General features: G+C 35.3%; 2 protein-coding genes across 7 annotated transcripts in view; one reads left to right on the forward strand and one right to left on the reverse strand.

Moving 5' to 3' along the window:
* CTNNA3 (catenin alpha 3) overlaps positions 1 to 16,161 on the reverse strand; it is a 1,903,490-nt gene that overhangs the window by 1,132,195 nt on the left and 755,134 nt on the right. The window lies entirely within an intron of this gene.
* The window catches only part of LRRTM3 (leucine rich repeat transmembrane neuronal 3), a 180,595-nt gene that overhangs the window by 79,073 nt on the left and 85,361 nt on the right, over positions 1 to 16,161 (forward strand). Inside the window, exon 1 of one of the 2 annotated variants that reach the window (XR_010120288.1) lies at positions 10,245 to 11,912. The exons of the other annotated variant lie outside the window; for it this stretch is intronic. The gene's annotated coding sequence lies outside the window, so the exon portion shown is untranslated. Of the gene's footprint in view, positions 1 to 10,244; positions 11,913 to 16,161 lie in introns of those variants that run through there. 2 annotated transcript variants of the gene reach the window in all.

Raw genomic sequence — 16,161 nt, forward strand, 5'->3', positions numbered from 1 at the left:
AGGGTGAGGCAGGAGCATTGCTTGAACCAGGGACTTGGAGGTTGCAGTGAGCTGAGATGGAGCCACTGCACTCCAGCCTGATAACAGGGCAAGACTGTGTCTAAAAAAATAAATAAATAAACTAATAAAATAATAAAAACATAAAATCTGGGCTGTGAGTTCACTTCTAGAATGCTAGGTACTCATGGAAATTTACCTAAAACCAAAAAGGTGAAGTAGGAGCTGAAGACAGGGGTGGGGGACAGAAGGATGGGGAAATGGGAATGGGGGACACAGACAGGTGAAAAGTTTAGAGGAATATAGAATTTTTCACCAGCTTGAAGTAAAACTTTCTAATTATTTTTAAAAACCTTCTAATATAACATTACTATGTAGAATTACCAACAGATAAATTTAGTGTTTAATACTCAAAAAGAATAATTTTATAAAGAAAGTTACCACAAGACAACTTCAGTGGATCCTAATTGTATTCATAATGCAATTTACAAAACTGTGATTTACATACATCCTGTCAGGCACACATCAAGGACTCAAAAGGCACACTCACACTATCTTAAAGCATGTGAAAAACAAGGGTCCTATAGGAAAAGAAACCCACTAATTTCTACTGACTGTATGTCTTCCTTTTCTTTCTGTTTAGCCTTGTCATCATTACCGAGGAGCTTGATCATTCCTAAAACTACATTTGCTACAACCAGGTATTTCTCTTTCAGTCAGGGCTTCACCATGGCTGGGAAATAGACATTGAGGAAGCAGAGGGTGTAGAAATGGGTATGAGTCTTAGAGTCTGAAGACCTAGGTTCCGAGGAGGTCACCGTCTGGTTGACCATACTTAAGCTTTATTAACTTTTAGGAGCTCAGTTTCTTCACCTAAAAAAATGAGATGGTTGGATTCAATGATCTCCAAGATCTCTGACTTGAAATGGATTCAATTCACTAATTTCCCCTTTTTGAATTTTCCTCAAATTCTCTTAAACAGAGTCAAATGGGAAGCTTTTTCAAAACAATAAGTAATTATTTCTTATCTATAATATTCTACTTATATATCAAACTGCCCTCGCCTTTGCCAAAGCCCTCAGTGGACAAATAACTTCAAATAACTACTAACTCTCAGAGTAGTGCAAGTCATCTAGGATCATTGTTTACATTCTATACATTTAGAAAGGCTTTCTGTAAAAGTGAGAAATGTTTTTAATGTTTAGCTGAAACAATTTAATGATAGGAAAAGTAATGCTTTCTACGAGTTTGAATCTAAATCCAAGCCATAGATAGGAGCTACTTTAATTTAACTGGTATTTATGGTTGAGGAGCAGAAAACAAAAAGAAAAAAATTTCTTTGAAAATGTTTATTTATGACAGTCTAAATTACTCCTTTGACACAATGAACACAGGTAAATAATCTCAGAGCTGTGTTTAATGGCTCTAATGGCTAGCTGGGTACTGGGCCATTTATTGCAGTATACCTACTTGTTTATAAAACTTGTTTCCAAAAATCAGGCTTGTATAGTACTAAGTTACCAAGCAGAATTTTTTTTTTTAATTCCAGAGTCACTGGCCACATTTCATATATAATTGCTGGGTTAAATAAACACAATTAGATTTTATTTAGCATGTATTTGATTACGAATGTCTTCATATAAATAAAAACAATTTATTAATAAACTAGACTAGGAAAGGAGGCCAAGGCAGGCGGGTCACCTGAGAACAGGAGTTCGAGACCAGCCTAGCCAACATGGTGAAACCCTGCCTCTACTAAAAATAGAAAAATTAGCCAGGCATGGTGGCATGCACCTGTAATCCCAGTTACTTGGGAGGCTGAGGCAGGAGAATCACTTGAACCTGGGAGGTGGAGGTTGCAGTGAGTCAAGATAATACCATTACAGTCCAGCCTGGGCAACAGAGCAAGCCTCCGTCTCAAAGCACCATTTATAGGTTGGCATTTAATAGGATTTCTTTTGTGACCTAAAAGGGATGCATGCTGTCTGATCACCTCTATAGTTAGAAAAGAGAGACAATAGTGATTGAAGCTAGGGAAGAGGGGGCAAAGGTGAATATATCTGATGAATTGGAAAAAAAGGTATGTGGTCTCAAATCGCAATTAATCTCTAAATGTAACAAGCATTATTATTCTAAACATACCAAGGCTCAAGTTTTAATTACCTAAAACATACTCCATAAATTTGTGGCTGCCGAATAAAATGCATTCATCAGATGTAGTATTGCTTTCACTGTAATTATGATACTATTTATAATGCCATGGTTGTGTTCATAGGCCACTAACATATGCAGTCTTTTAGCTACAACACTCAAACATAATTACAATGTGCCTTTCCATTGAAATAATCTATGCATCCCGCCACAGTGACTTCATTCCTTACCAGGATGCTTGCTGAATCAGGCTGCCCCAATTATTCAGCCACAGTGCCTATGCTTATAACTAATAATATTGGGAAATAAACAAAATGTCCATGACTTCCTGACCATTTTGGCCAAACTCCTTTCTTTGGTGTCTTCTGCTTTAACCCTAATACTGAGTAATCTTGAACTATTGCTGGCATAAAAACAGCTTCACATACTGTACAAAGTCTTTAAGCCCTACACCAATATTTCCCAAAGTATGTTCCAAGTATTTCAGTCTTAGGGGATATTTCTCAAAAAAATCAGAGTGCAGAGAGTTTCCAAGATCCAATACTCTTGGGAAACTTTGCATACTATATTCCCAATCCTTAGGATTCTGCTAATCTATTCATATATTGAAGGCTCTTATAAGTCCTGAAGTAAAGAAATATTTTATCTACATTTAACTCATGCAATTGCAAAATTTACTTAACCATGAAACCTATTTCATATTACTTTTTCAAGTGAGTCTTATTAACATATAACTAGTGGCAAATATTTGGGTGTCCCTGTCTTCATGCAGAATTTGACTGCCCAGGTCCTATTCCTCTAGAGACTAGTTAGATTCTGGCCAGTTAACTGAAGAAATCAATACAAATTGAGAGGTTAATTTTGTTAATAGATTCATGTGTTAACCTCTAGCAGAGGGTGGTTGATTTTAATGTACATTTGCAATGCATCAGCCAAAGTGCAGCATAAAATGGAAGAGAATAAACTGTGAGACTGTACCTTGCATGTGTTTCTTATTGCATGAGTAAGTTCTATATCAGGTCTGGAATTTCTATACTCAAAGGACTTATATTCTGAAGCAACAATTACAAATATTGAGTGGAAGTAATATTTGTAGACATTGAATCAAACCAGTTTTCTCACCTGACTAACATAAATAACTTACCTGCCTTTTGATGTTAAAAAAAAAAAAAGCCACCTGCCAAGATCTGGCTGTGGAGCCATGGCTGTGTATCAGCCATGTATTTGAGTAGTGACAAATACTTAATTAACAGGTCATCGAATTGAGAAGAAGGCCTGAATTTTGATTTCTACAAAAAAGTTTCAGAGAAAGATTTTTACTTTAAAAGTCTGACTCTTTATAAAATTTCTTCCTGTCTTTAAAGAAAGTCAAAACATGGACAAAAGCCACAAGCCACCTATCGATATTCATGTGAATCAAAAAATTAAATGATAATGATGAGGATGAGAAAAGGAGAGAAATGTATCTTGCTTCCCTGTTAAAATGATGACACATGTAAGGACAGCCCCACGGCATGGTGTCTGATACTTCATCTCTGTCAGCTTTTTCTTCCCATAATGCTTCTTCCCTCAAAAATGCTGATCACAGAAATTTTGAAACACAAGATATTTGTGGCTTTTTTTTTTCCCAGTGGAAACCATCATTATTGCCTGTAACCTTGATCTGTTCTAATAGAGGACTACAGAACTAATCCTACAATAAGTCAAGATAACTGATGGCATTGGCAGGCAGTTGAAATCCTTAGTCTAACAAATACTGCTTTCAAAAGACTAGTATACTCACTGATAAATGCCTTTTTAACTTGTATCATGTCAATTATTTGCTACTCATTATCTTTATAAAATACTTGCTGGTTTGGGGAACTCTGCAAGTTTCTTGTTTCTGATGCTTTGTTTAAACATATACAACTATGTTCAGTCTGACAAAGCCAGCACTTCCTCCAGCCAGAAGGGAAATAGCTCTAGTAGAACACAGTATTTTAAGAACAGATTTTGTTGTTAGGCTGTATCACCCCCAAAGAAAAGGACAAAATTAGGAAGACTGAATTTGTTGCTATTTACTTGCCAAAGCCTCAAGGTAGTTTCATGAGATAATCACAAAAACAGGAAATAGTACACAATGTGGTATTGGTGTTTTTCCTACAAGCTCCTTTTCCTATGGATTATTTTTTTCCAATGGAGAGAAATGCTCTTTTACCTGGATAATAAATTAAAAAGTGGTTTCTTGACATTTTACTGCTTTTTTTATTCCATTTAAAGAAAATGATTTCCAAAGCCAGACAATGGTGCTGTTCAATAGAAAATGATGACCTTTGATTAAAACCCTGCCCCCTACTAATTTTCACATCTTTACCAACCTCCTAATCAATGTGGAAGAGGCATAATTGAAGGGGAAAAATACTTGATCTAAATACACTTCATCTAAATCACTTCCCCCAAGCAGACATTCTCTATCTCAGTTCCTTGTTCATTTCCTTCATTGTATTTCCTACTTCAAAATTATTTCTTTCTTCACCTGTTCATTGTGCCTGTGATCACATAGGCCATAGGTTTTATATGGGAGGGAGCTTTGTAGACCTAGTGACTTCCCAGTGTTATTGCTGAAGAAAGGAATAGATAAGGGAAGAGGGGGCAAAGGTGAATATATCTGATGAATCGGAAAAAAAGGTATGTGGTCTCAAATCGCAATTAATCTCTAAATGTAACAAGCAAAAGCAAAAGTAATGTTTTTGTTTATTTTACTCCATCTTTTTTTTTTTTTTTTTTTTTTTTTTTTTTGAGACGGAGGCTTGCTCTGTTGCCCAGGCTGGACTGCAATGGTATTATCTTGACTCACTGCAACCTCCACCTCCCAGGTTCAAGTGATTCTCCTGCCTCAGCCTCCCGAGTAACTGGGATTACAGGTGCATGCCACCATGCCTGGCTAATTTTTCTATTTTTAGTAGAGGCAGGGTTTCACCATGTTGGCTAGGCTGGTCTCGAACTCCTGTTCTCAGGTGACCCGCCTGCCTTGGCCTCCCAAAGTGCTGAGATTATAAGCATGAGCCATCACACCCAGCCTACTCCATGATTTTTTTGTTATTTATTTCAAAATTATTCAGCATCTTCTCTCATTATTCTATTATTACAGTGATTATCTACCACCTGTTGAACAGTACAGTGCCAGGTACTTTACAAACAACTTTGCAACTATCTTGCAAGGCAAGCACTCCTGTGCCTGTTTGTTGCAGGGAAACTGAGTTGCATAAAGTGAAGCCACAAAGTCACAGAGACAGGAAGTGGCAGAGTCAGGATTTAAGTTTACTTCTGCCTGATTCCAAAGCTGTACTCTCTTCTCTATATCACACCACTTAACTATTAAGTGGTGTGATAAAGAGGTATGCTTAAGCTTCTTAAAATATCTGTCTTACCAAATTGTTAATAAACTTTGCAAAAGTCGAAGCTAGAATCTATCCCCCTCCACCCTTTCTCTTTCTCTCTCCCTCTTTCTGTGCTATGTTTACACTACTCTACATCTTGAAAAGAGTAATTTTATCTTCATTTACTTTGTAGTTTATTCAACTTCTATTTCCAAAAACTTAGCTTTTTCCTGGGACAAATCCCCCAGATGTTTTCTATTCTCTTATAACTTCAACCTCTATCCACTCAAGTAGAACTCTAAATTATTTAAGAGATTCAGAATTATGTATTATAAAGTTTACAAATTACATAATAAAAATTTAAATTCATTTAAAACTTGAGTAATTATGATGCCATCAGCACGCTATAAGATGTAAACATTTCAGTGGTGAAATATTTAAAATAAATATCTTTGAATGTTCAAGTTGTTTGATACATTTGTTCTCTTTATTTCCTCATAATTACAGTCTTAATTTTTTTTTCTTTTGAGATGGAGTCTCGCTCTGTCGCCCAGGCTGGAGTGCAGTGGCAAAATCGCAGCTCACTGCGACCTCCACTTCCCGGGTTCAAGGCATCCTCCTGCCTCAGCCTCCCAAGTAGCTGGGATTACAGTCATGTGCCACCATGTCCAGATAATTTTTTGTGTGTTTTTAGTACAGATGGGGTTTCACCATGTTGGCCAGGCTGGTCTTGAACTCCTGACTTCAAATGATCCACCCTGCTCAGCCTCCCAAAGTGCTAGGATTACAGGCGTGAGCCACCACACCCAGCTTACAGTCTTAAAAATTATGTATTGCTTATTGGTTCTTCACTGTAGGTTCAAGAGCATTGTCAACTATGCTTGTGTGACTCCTAAACCAGATTTTACCTTCAAATTGTTGGGTGTCAGTTCCCATTTAGCATCAACACATTGAACTGAAATTAGAATATGACTCACCATGTATTTCCAAGGAATTAACAAATTGGCTCTTTTTCCTCTCCCACTATTTGGATATTGAAATTAAAGTAGCTAACTTTAAAATAATTTCTTGATTTTTAAATTACTCTTGACCAACTTCTTATTGGCTTCAATCTGACTCTTTTTTTTTTAACATAAAATAGCCCTTAACTATACATTTATCATGATTTTTTTTCACTTCTAAAATAAGAGATAAAATATTTGACAAGCAGGACTTTCACACTGTAGGCAGTTCAACTGCTACTGAAACTTTAATTAGGTCAAACTTGGAATCTAAAATCTTAAAATGATATCCGGTAAAAGAGAAAACCTGAAAACATAAGGCAAAGGCTTTTTTTCTGAAACCCTTGCCAGTGTTTCCCTGTAAATGTTACAGCTTTCAAAGACCACTCAACATTTCCCACCATTTTAAAATCCATAATTTATTACAAATAAGTATAGTAGAAAGGTTCTATTCCATACTGAATATATTGATAAAATTCGTATTTTTTTAAAAAATCTTCAAAAAATTGTCAAGTAACTCAAAAGGTACATATAACATAAAAACCATTCACCTCAAAATAGCCATTATTTCAGATATTTTGATAAAAATATATACAAAGGAAGCTACAGAGGAAGAAAGGCCAACAGGTAATGTGGATAGGAACTGAAGAGCAGCTTTATTAAAAAGGACTCAAGCTACCCACACTATATTAAATATATGTACCATATTAAATACAGCTATACTTGAATTAATCACAGAATAAGAGCTTTAAGTGAAATTAATGAATTTACTAAAAAATGAGATAAATGTTTCTTTTTTCTTGTTTTTTTTTAATGCCCATCTTTATCCTGCAGTAGAGGTAAATGTTTCTTAACACTCCAAAATGTATTGTGTAATAAAATATTGATGAGTTTAGGAAAAACTTATGCATTAAAAAGTTGGGACTATTACTTGCTACAAAAGCTGAAGAAATGAACATATTAATGTTTTATCCTAACTTCCATCAATTTGATTTTATTATTAATTTTCATTGTTCATTCATAGTTTCTATTTTATTCAATAACCATAGTGCCCGTGGTTTTTAATTTTAGTTCTGAATTTACATTGATTAAAGATTTATATTCAGTTTTTTAGTTGGAATCCCTCCATACCTGAATTCTTTGTCTTGATTCACCTCTTAGTAGGCTGAAATTCACTATAGCTTTTTGTTTTGTTTTGTTTTTACAGGGTGGCTATTCAATTTTTTTTTACTTATAAGAACAATAATGTATTTGTTCATAATTGTGTGAGTTAGCAAGGCAATTCTCACCTGGGCTGGCCTGGCACATCTCTGAGGTCATCTGCCAGTTCTGTAGGGGCTTGATGGTCTAGGATAGCCCCATTCATTTGTCTGGCTCTTACAAGCTTGTTGGATTTAGAAGCCCCAGCTAGGATAGCACATCTCTGCTCCATGTAGTCTTTCATCCTCCAGTAGGCTAGCTCAGGCATATTCACAAGTGGTAGCCTCAGGAGTCAAAAGAGCAAAATAAGACAGAAGGCCCCAGTGCATAAGAATCTTTTTAAGTCTTTACCTTATTGTTTTTCAGTGTTTTCTTGTTTTAATTTTCGTTAATGAGGGTTTATACTATTTTACGTAACTTATGGGCTTGAAAATGTTTGTGCATTTGAATTTATATTTAAAAGATAACGTGGGTGGGTATAAAACCTTGGGTTATACTTTTCTTGTACTCAGAATTTTTACACATAATTCTATAGGATTTTGGTATTTAATAAACCTGTGGGAAAACTAACCTCATTTTTCTCCCTTCCATGTGACTTGATATTCACGCTGAAAAAACACATACATGTGTTCATTATCTTTAATATTTATTAACCTTACCATGATACAGAATGCCATTAAAATCATATGTAAGTCTTTATTTCAGTAATTGATCTTCTACTATTTTAATATTCAAGAATACAAATTATATTTATATTGGATCCCTTTTTTTTCCTTTCCACATCTTTCATCTTCCCATAATGAATGTTGTGTTTTTGTGCATTTGAACTAAATTTTATGGGATTTTTTTCAAAGCTTTTCTCCATATTCCTAACTTGTTTTTCAGTCACATTTATTCCACTTGTTGTTATTGCTTCTAATATTTTTGTTTATGAAAGCTTTCGTGTTTATCTCCCCCATTTTTCTCCTGATGTACATAACCTCTTTCATCTGTTTTTCATTGAACCTCTACTTTGATTCTCATAGATATTTTTTCAGGCTTTTTGTTTGTTTGTTTGCTTGCCTGTATCATATCTAGTATAATTTCCCTGAGCGAATGGGTAATTTTTATCCTAATCTTCCAATGTTTTTTGGGAAATTTCTCTTGTGATTTTTTCTATAGAGCTCTTTGTTGTGTTATTATCTCTTTAGTCTCCTTTCTATTTGATGGTTGTAGATTGAGAGAAGAAACAGGAACAGTTTACAGTCTCTTGTTTATCTTGCTAGACTTTTTTACTCCATTCCTCTGTCACCAAATCTCTTACTTCCTTTTCCCGGGTTACACCTCTCCATCTGGAGTGTGTGGCTAAAAACAAATCCTTTTACATCACAGACTTTCTATGTTATGGTTTGTATGTACTGTCTCTTCTTCCTTCACTCCTCTTCATCTCTGGCATTCTCTAGTTCTGAAACTTGGATCTAAGTAAGAACCCTGTCATTCTAATATAGATTCTTCTTCAGCTACCTCTCCTGGAGGCTTTAGGGATTCAAACTTGTTCCTATGACCTTCCGTTACTATATATCTCTTCCATCTGAGTCAGGGCTCTTTAGAACCTTCAAGATTGTGACTCTTGCTTTTGGAGAACTATTTATCATACTCTAACTAGTACTATGGCATTACAAGGAAAATAAACACACACACACACACACACAAGCACATGCACTAGAGCAGAAGATTGCACATATCATTTATAAACACATATTGTTCTTTAGAAAAGTTATTATTATAGTTATAGCAATTAACATGTCTCATAATTGTATGTAGGCAAATATACCTCCTCCCCACATTAGTTAGAATAATCTTTGGATACAGTAACAGAAAATCCAACAATGTTTTAAAATATATGTTTTAAAATATAATAGGGTTTATCATTTATCTTTGAAAATAAAAAATTAGGAAGTAGTGGCACCTAATGTTGGATTGCTGACTTAATGATGCCTAATATCTCTCCAATTATTTTTGGCTTATCACCTCATAGTCCCCAGATGGCTGCTACCCTGTAGGTATTAGATCTGTGCTCAAGGCAAGAAGAAGAGTGGGGGGAGCACTGGCCACAATCATCCTCTTTTTTTTTTTTTTTTTTTTTTTTTTGAGACAGAGTCTCGCTCTGTCACCCAGGCTGGAGTGCAGTGGCGCAATCTCGGCTCGCTGCAAGCTCCACCTCCCAGGTTCACGCCATTCTCCTGCCTCAGCCTCTCCGAGTAGCTGGGACTACAGGCGCCCGCCACCACGCCCGGCTAATTTTTTGTATTTTTAGTAGAGACGGGGTTTCACCCTGGTCTCGATCTCCTGACCTCGTGATCCGCCCGCCTCGGCCTCCCAAAGTGCTGGGATTACAAGCGTGAGCCACCACGCCCGGCAATCATCCTCTTTTAATAAGAAAACAGAAGCGTCTTTACCACCCCCACCACCACTATCACTTCCAGCAAGTTTCTGCTCACATATCAGTAGCTGCTAGGAATTTTCCAATGCTTTTGTATAGCCATGCAAGAAAGAAGAGTGTTAGCAAGAGCTTTTGATTCAGCCAACCAACAGTGTTTGCCATACCCCAAATGCTGAACTCCTCAACAGAAAGGATTTGAGCATATCCATATTTGTATGCCCAGTTCTCAGCAGAGTTTGATATATTTGTAGATACTAATTAAATATTTGTCAAATTATACTCCTTTATGGTTAACATTATTTCTTCTAAACCTAATAATTGAATTAACATTTTCAAAAACACATTTGCCATGAATCTTAGACAACTATAATGGAGAATCTACAATATAAATCTATAAAATCTCATATTATTAAACTGAAATTTTCTTTGTCAAATATGTCAATATAGGCCAGGCGCGGTGGCTCACGCCTGTAATCCCAGCACTTTGGGAGGCCGAGGTGGACGGATCACGAAGTCAAGGGATCAAGACCATCCTGGCTAACACGGTGAAACCCTGTCTCTACTAAAAATACAAAAAATAAATAAATAAATTAGTCGGGTGTGGTGGTATGTGCCTGTAGTCCCAGCTACTCGGGAGGCTGAGGCAGGAGAATTGCTTGAACCCAGCAGACAGAGGTTGCAGTGAGCCAAGATCGTGCCACTGCACTCCAGCCTGAGACAGAGCAAGAGTCCATCTCAAAAAAAAAAAAAAAAAAAAAAAGCTAGCCTGTTCTGTTTTTAATAATAAATTATTCAGAAGGTTACAAATTCAGTAGAATACACAATTGCTAGTGGAAAAAACAGAAATTTACCCGTAGAGTGCAATTAGGAAGCCAGAAAGTGCTTTACAGTGCTGCACTGTCTTTTTGGAGTTAAAGTTAAAACTTTATTGTCAATATTTATGGAAACTTTCATTCTATTCCATAACATGTACATGTTGGTGATAACATAAATGAGTATTTTTTCCCTAAAATTTTTAGTAGAATTAAAATTTAAAGATGATGCACCAAGTTCACACTAGGCTATGTGCAACTTTAACAATGATGATGATAATGATGACGATAGCAAATATACAGAGTGCTTACATGTACCAGGTACTTTTCTAAGCACTTTACGTGTATGAACTAATTTAATCCTCATAATAACCCTAGGAGGTAGGTATTATCATCAACCACAAATACAGAAGAGAAAATAGAAGCAGAACTTGAGGAAGTAATTTGCCCAAGGACCTACAGGTTGCATGTGGCAGAGGTGGAATTCAGTCCCAGACCATCAGGCCCCAGAACCTGGGCTCATAAACACCTGCCTTTGAAACCCACTATGGAGCCCCAGGGGTACCCATCCATGGTTTTGACCAACATTACCTGCTCTGTCATTTCAAGAACTCTATAGGCATTATCTTTAGGTTTAATATATGAAGAAACAGAAACTTAAAGAAGTTATGGTAACTTGCCAAAAATCACAAGCTCCGTAGATACAAGTCAAACACAACTCTCTCTGGCTCTGGAGTCTATATTCTTATCCACTGTGCAGTGCACTGTACTGACAGAAGGGGAAAACCCTACAGTGTGTGATGCACTTCTTATGTCACAGAGTATGAAGAATGTCACAAGGTCACGGAATTTCAGAGCTGAAAGGGATCATGTAGTCCAACCCAATTATTTTATGGGTAGAGAACTGAAACCCAGAGAGAATAGAAACGCCACCACCTCGGTGCCAGATCTCCTAGATGCCCACCTACAGGTCAGTCCTCTCTATAGTATCTTCTCCCCTTTTCCCTTTAGGTTGATTTTTCATTTTTGATATAAAAATAAAAATTATTTGATATAATATAAATTGTTATAGCTCACAATTGTGAGGAAATTATAAATATTTGCCTTTATGATTTTAGAATGATGAAAACCTTTGTTACTCTGCAGACTTTCTCCAAAGCTTTATTTCAAAAAGCATCAGTGTTCTTTTTCATCTCAGAAAACATAAAACCTACTTGCTTGTCTTCAGGAACCCTAGGAAGATAAAAACTATCACAGTTTATACCCAACATACCTAAAGAACCCTGTCCATTGTGCCCTCATTCGCTGTCCTCTTAACTTGGACAAATGTAATCACGTCTTTGACATATTTCCAGCTTCACGGTGGTTTTGGATATACACTTCTGTAAAATGATCAAGATTTTTGGTTGGAATTCACGAGTGTTTGTTAAACTTTTATTAAAAGTGATCCTAGAAAATATAACTAGAGCTTACTATAATATGTTCTGCAGGTGGGAAAAATGTTATAGCTCCATGAACATAAAGCAATCATTAATTAGCAGCAAAGACATGCCATTTTCAATCTTATCTTTTCATGATTTAAAAAAACCAACACTTTTCCCCTATATTTTCCAGGTAAGGCATCTTACCAGTTCTTATGCACTGCAATGGCCACTAAGTAATATTCTTTAAGCAATACTGTTATACGTATTATTATATTACAGCAATCCTAAATGAGATAGGAAAGACATCTTTCATTTTCTACATGGGAGAAATTAAGGCTCAGAGAAGTTAGGTGAAAAGACTAAAGTCAAAAATGCTAATGGGTGTAAGAACCTGACTCAAATTCAGATCTGTCATCTGCATCTGGTGTCTGTCCTTAATACTCTATTAAGTTGCCCCTCTTAGTTTAATAAAATTCTCTACCATTCAAAATTAAAGTTTTATATCTGTAATGTTTGCTGTTTATTTCAGTGAGTAGTTATTTCAGTTTTTAATAGATATGTTTTCCTTTATTAGGATTTGTTAAAACTAAAAAAATTAATAATGCCTTTAAACAATCATTGTTATCATTTCCAATAAGCAAAGCAGACAATTTAAAGAGACAGAATTCTCAGACATGCAATGCCATTTCAAAGTCCATTCACGTGCTGTGCAAAAAGTCACATTAAAAGACCTTATACTGAACTATACCATGACCTCGGCAAACACAGTACTCCTAAAAGCACAGTTATACTTGTTGATGGCTATGAGTACAGATTACTTCCTTTTCTTGATACAAAAGTATTAATACCATACAGTTAAATCTGAGGAATAATTAATTTGAAGGAAGGTAATAGGCAGGTAAAGCAGCTCAGTATAAACAAAATTTTCCTTTAAAGAGGCGGACAGTTACTCTGATATAATATCCTGAAATAGTTTTTTTCTAAATGTGCACTTCTGATTTGCATGAATTTTAAAGTCATTACTGGTGAATACAGAAAGGATACAGGCTCAGTCTCACAAGGATGTAGATTGATCTCTGATATCTAGCCTTCCCAGTGTGCCATTTGGGGTGTGAAAAGGTACCCCAGAGCCCCAAGGTCTAAAAACCCACTAAATCAGGCTTTCCCAGGACTGTTGTTTTGTAAACACTCCAGAGAATTTGTCTCTAAAAACAAGTGATGAAGGACAGAGATAAAAGGGGGAGTGTAAAAAATAATCTTTTTTCCCCTTAAAGCAAAGAATCAAGATGATTAGTTTGTATTTTGGTTCACTGTAGAAGTCGATCACTATTGTGCACTACTCATTTCACTAGAAAAAGTATTTCTTTTTTTTCTCATATAATAGCATATTTTATTGCTTGTAAAAATTAGCTTAACATTTGGAAAGATAAACAAAAAACACATTATATTCATCTAAAATATTTTTTTGCTAGAAAGGTGGTTAAAATGTCATTCAAGTTAATCCTTTTCCATTTCATATCTAATTTGACATCATGGTATATTAGGAAGATCAAAATAATGAGATGAGCCACTCTATGCACTATCTGATTATTTATGCCTAAAAAAGATTTTTGGTATAAGGTAGAAAAGTAATAAGGAATTGAAAATCAATTGTAGTTCCTTTATTATTTTACCTTCATAATATCCTCACAGTGGCATTCCCAGTACTAAGCAGTAGAAAGAATATTCCATAAAAATTTTGTCAAACTTCTTCAAAATAGAAGTTCATTGAAGCCCACTGCCAGGCTTATCAAAGACACTCACAACTACTGAATGACTTGAATCACATCCCAAGAGTCAATAATCAAATTAAATGTGCATATATCACTATTCTATATGAGAGATAAGCAATATTTCATCATTCTCAGTAAACTATCGCAAGGACAAAAAACCAAACACCGCATGTTCTCACTCATAGGTGGGAATTGAACAATGAGAACACATGGACACGGGAAGGGGAACATCACACTCCGGGGACTGTTGTGGGGTGGGGGGAGGGGGGAGGGACAGCATTAGGAGATATATCTAATGCAAAACGACGAGCTAATGGGTGCAGCACACAAACATGGCACATGGATACATATGTAACAAACCTGCACATTGTGCACATGTACCCTAAAACCTAAAGTATAATAACAACACTAATAATAATAAAAAAAGAAAGTAAACAGCTGAGAGGTGTTAATAAAACCTTTTTGGGAGAATAATATTAGGTTCTTTTCTTGGCTGTCATATTATTCATAATAGAAAAAGTATTTCTTTTCCTACCATTCTTCACCATGCACGCTTCAGTGCTTCACAGGTGTACAAGTGATTTTCTTAAATTTATAACCACAGTAGGCTTACATAGATCCCTTATAAAATTGATGCAGCAGTGGTAATAGGTTTACACAAAAATTGTACTTTATGTCATGCTGTTTTGTTGAAGGGAATTTTGGCTTCTATTTACAGCTTTAATTAACTACTGTATACTTCTTAATTGTATAACCTGTGAGGTTATGGGATACATAAATTAAGAAATATCCTTATCTGGGAACCCCAGGTGGTGCCTGTTTGTAACATATGCATTCTTGAAATATATTCTTCCAGACAAAATTAGTTTTTAGATTAAAATATTGGGGAAGATACTGTTCCTATAATATCTTTTATTTTGTACTTCAATTCCAAAATTTATAATGTATTTGCCAAAGACTTTCTTTAGTAGCTAATGGAAAAAAATTCTACAGAAGAGACGGTGGTAAGGCTGTAATTTTTTTAAATAATTACTATTGTTTCACTGAGATGATATATGTCCTATATAAAAACTTCAAGTAATAGAAGTTTCAGAAAGTTTCACTTTAGGTAATCCAAATTCCATTAATCAGAAAAAAAACAGCCATCTCTACCACCAAGTAAACATCATTCCAGACATAGCTAAATGTTTACTAAGGTAGGAAAATGGTCAGAGAGATATATAAGCCTTAATTTTGCAAAAATGAAATCAAATTATATATGACATTTTAATATTTAAATGTTATATTTTCTTTTCCTTTAATTTGACTAAAGAAAATTTGAACTAAAAACTGAAATTCAGGTAAATGTTTCTTAAACCCAAAACATGTTTTCTTTTCTACAAGGGCACTCCAAAGTTGACGTAAAAAATGGAAAAACTTTAGGAGGTTAGAATCTCTATTTCAACATTAGGTAGCAGCTATTAACCCCATGCTATGTAGTTAAGGAAATTAACTGATACCTCTTCCAATATTACCTTTTCACATATTAATCATTTTCATTAACATGTTTTCATTATCATAGTTCATACCATTTATATGCTATTCTTTAATTATAATTTCTAAAGCTGTTATTTTTTATCCATAGATAGATTTGATGCTAACCATCTTAAATCAGAGTTCCTCCATTCTTGAGCTACTGATGTTGACTCATCATGTATGTGCATGCATGTGTGTTTAAAGAAGAGCTCCAGGGTTCTATATTGTCTAAGTTTTGTTTCAGAATGTCTTTCTGTTGACATTATATTTGACTGAAAATAAAACTTGAGTCATACTTCCCCTCCTTCGGAATTGTGTAGAAATTGCTACTCTGGCTTCTCATATTACGTGGAAATTGAAAGCCAACCTTTATTCCCCTTACATGTAGCTGGTATCTTTTCCATAAATATTCATCTGGTTGAATGTTTATCCTTGGAGTTCAGGAAACAGTTTAAAATATCTCTTAGTATTCATTGTTCTATCTAAAATTGTCCTAGAACAGAGTATG

Source organism: Symphalangus syndactylus, chromosome 4 (assembly GCF_028878055.3).
Source record: "Symphalangus syndactylus isolate Jambi chromosome 4, NHGRI_mSymSyn1-v2.1_pri, whole genome shotgun sequence".
Lineage (NCBI taxonomy): Eukaryota > Metazoa > Chordata > Mammalia > Primates > Hylobatidae > Symphalangus > Symphalangus syndactylus.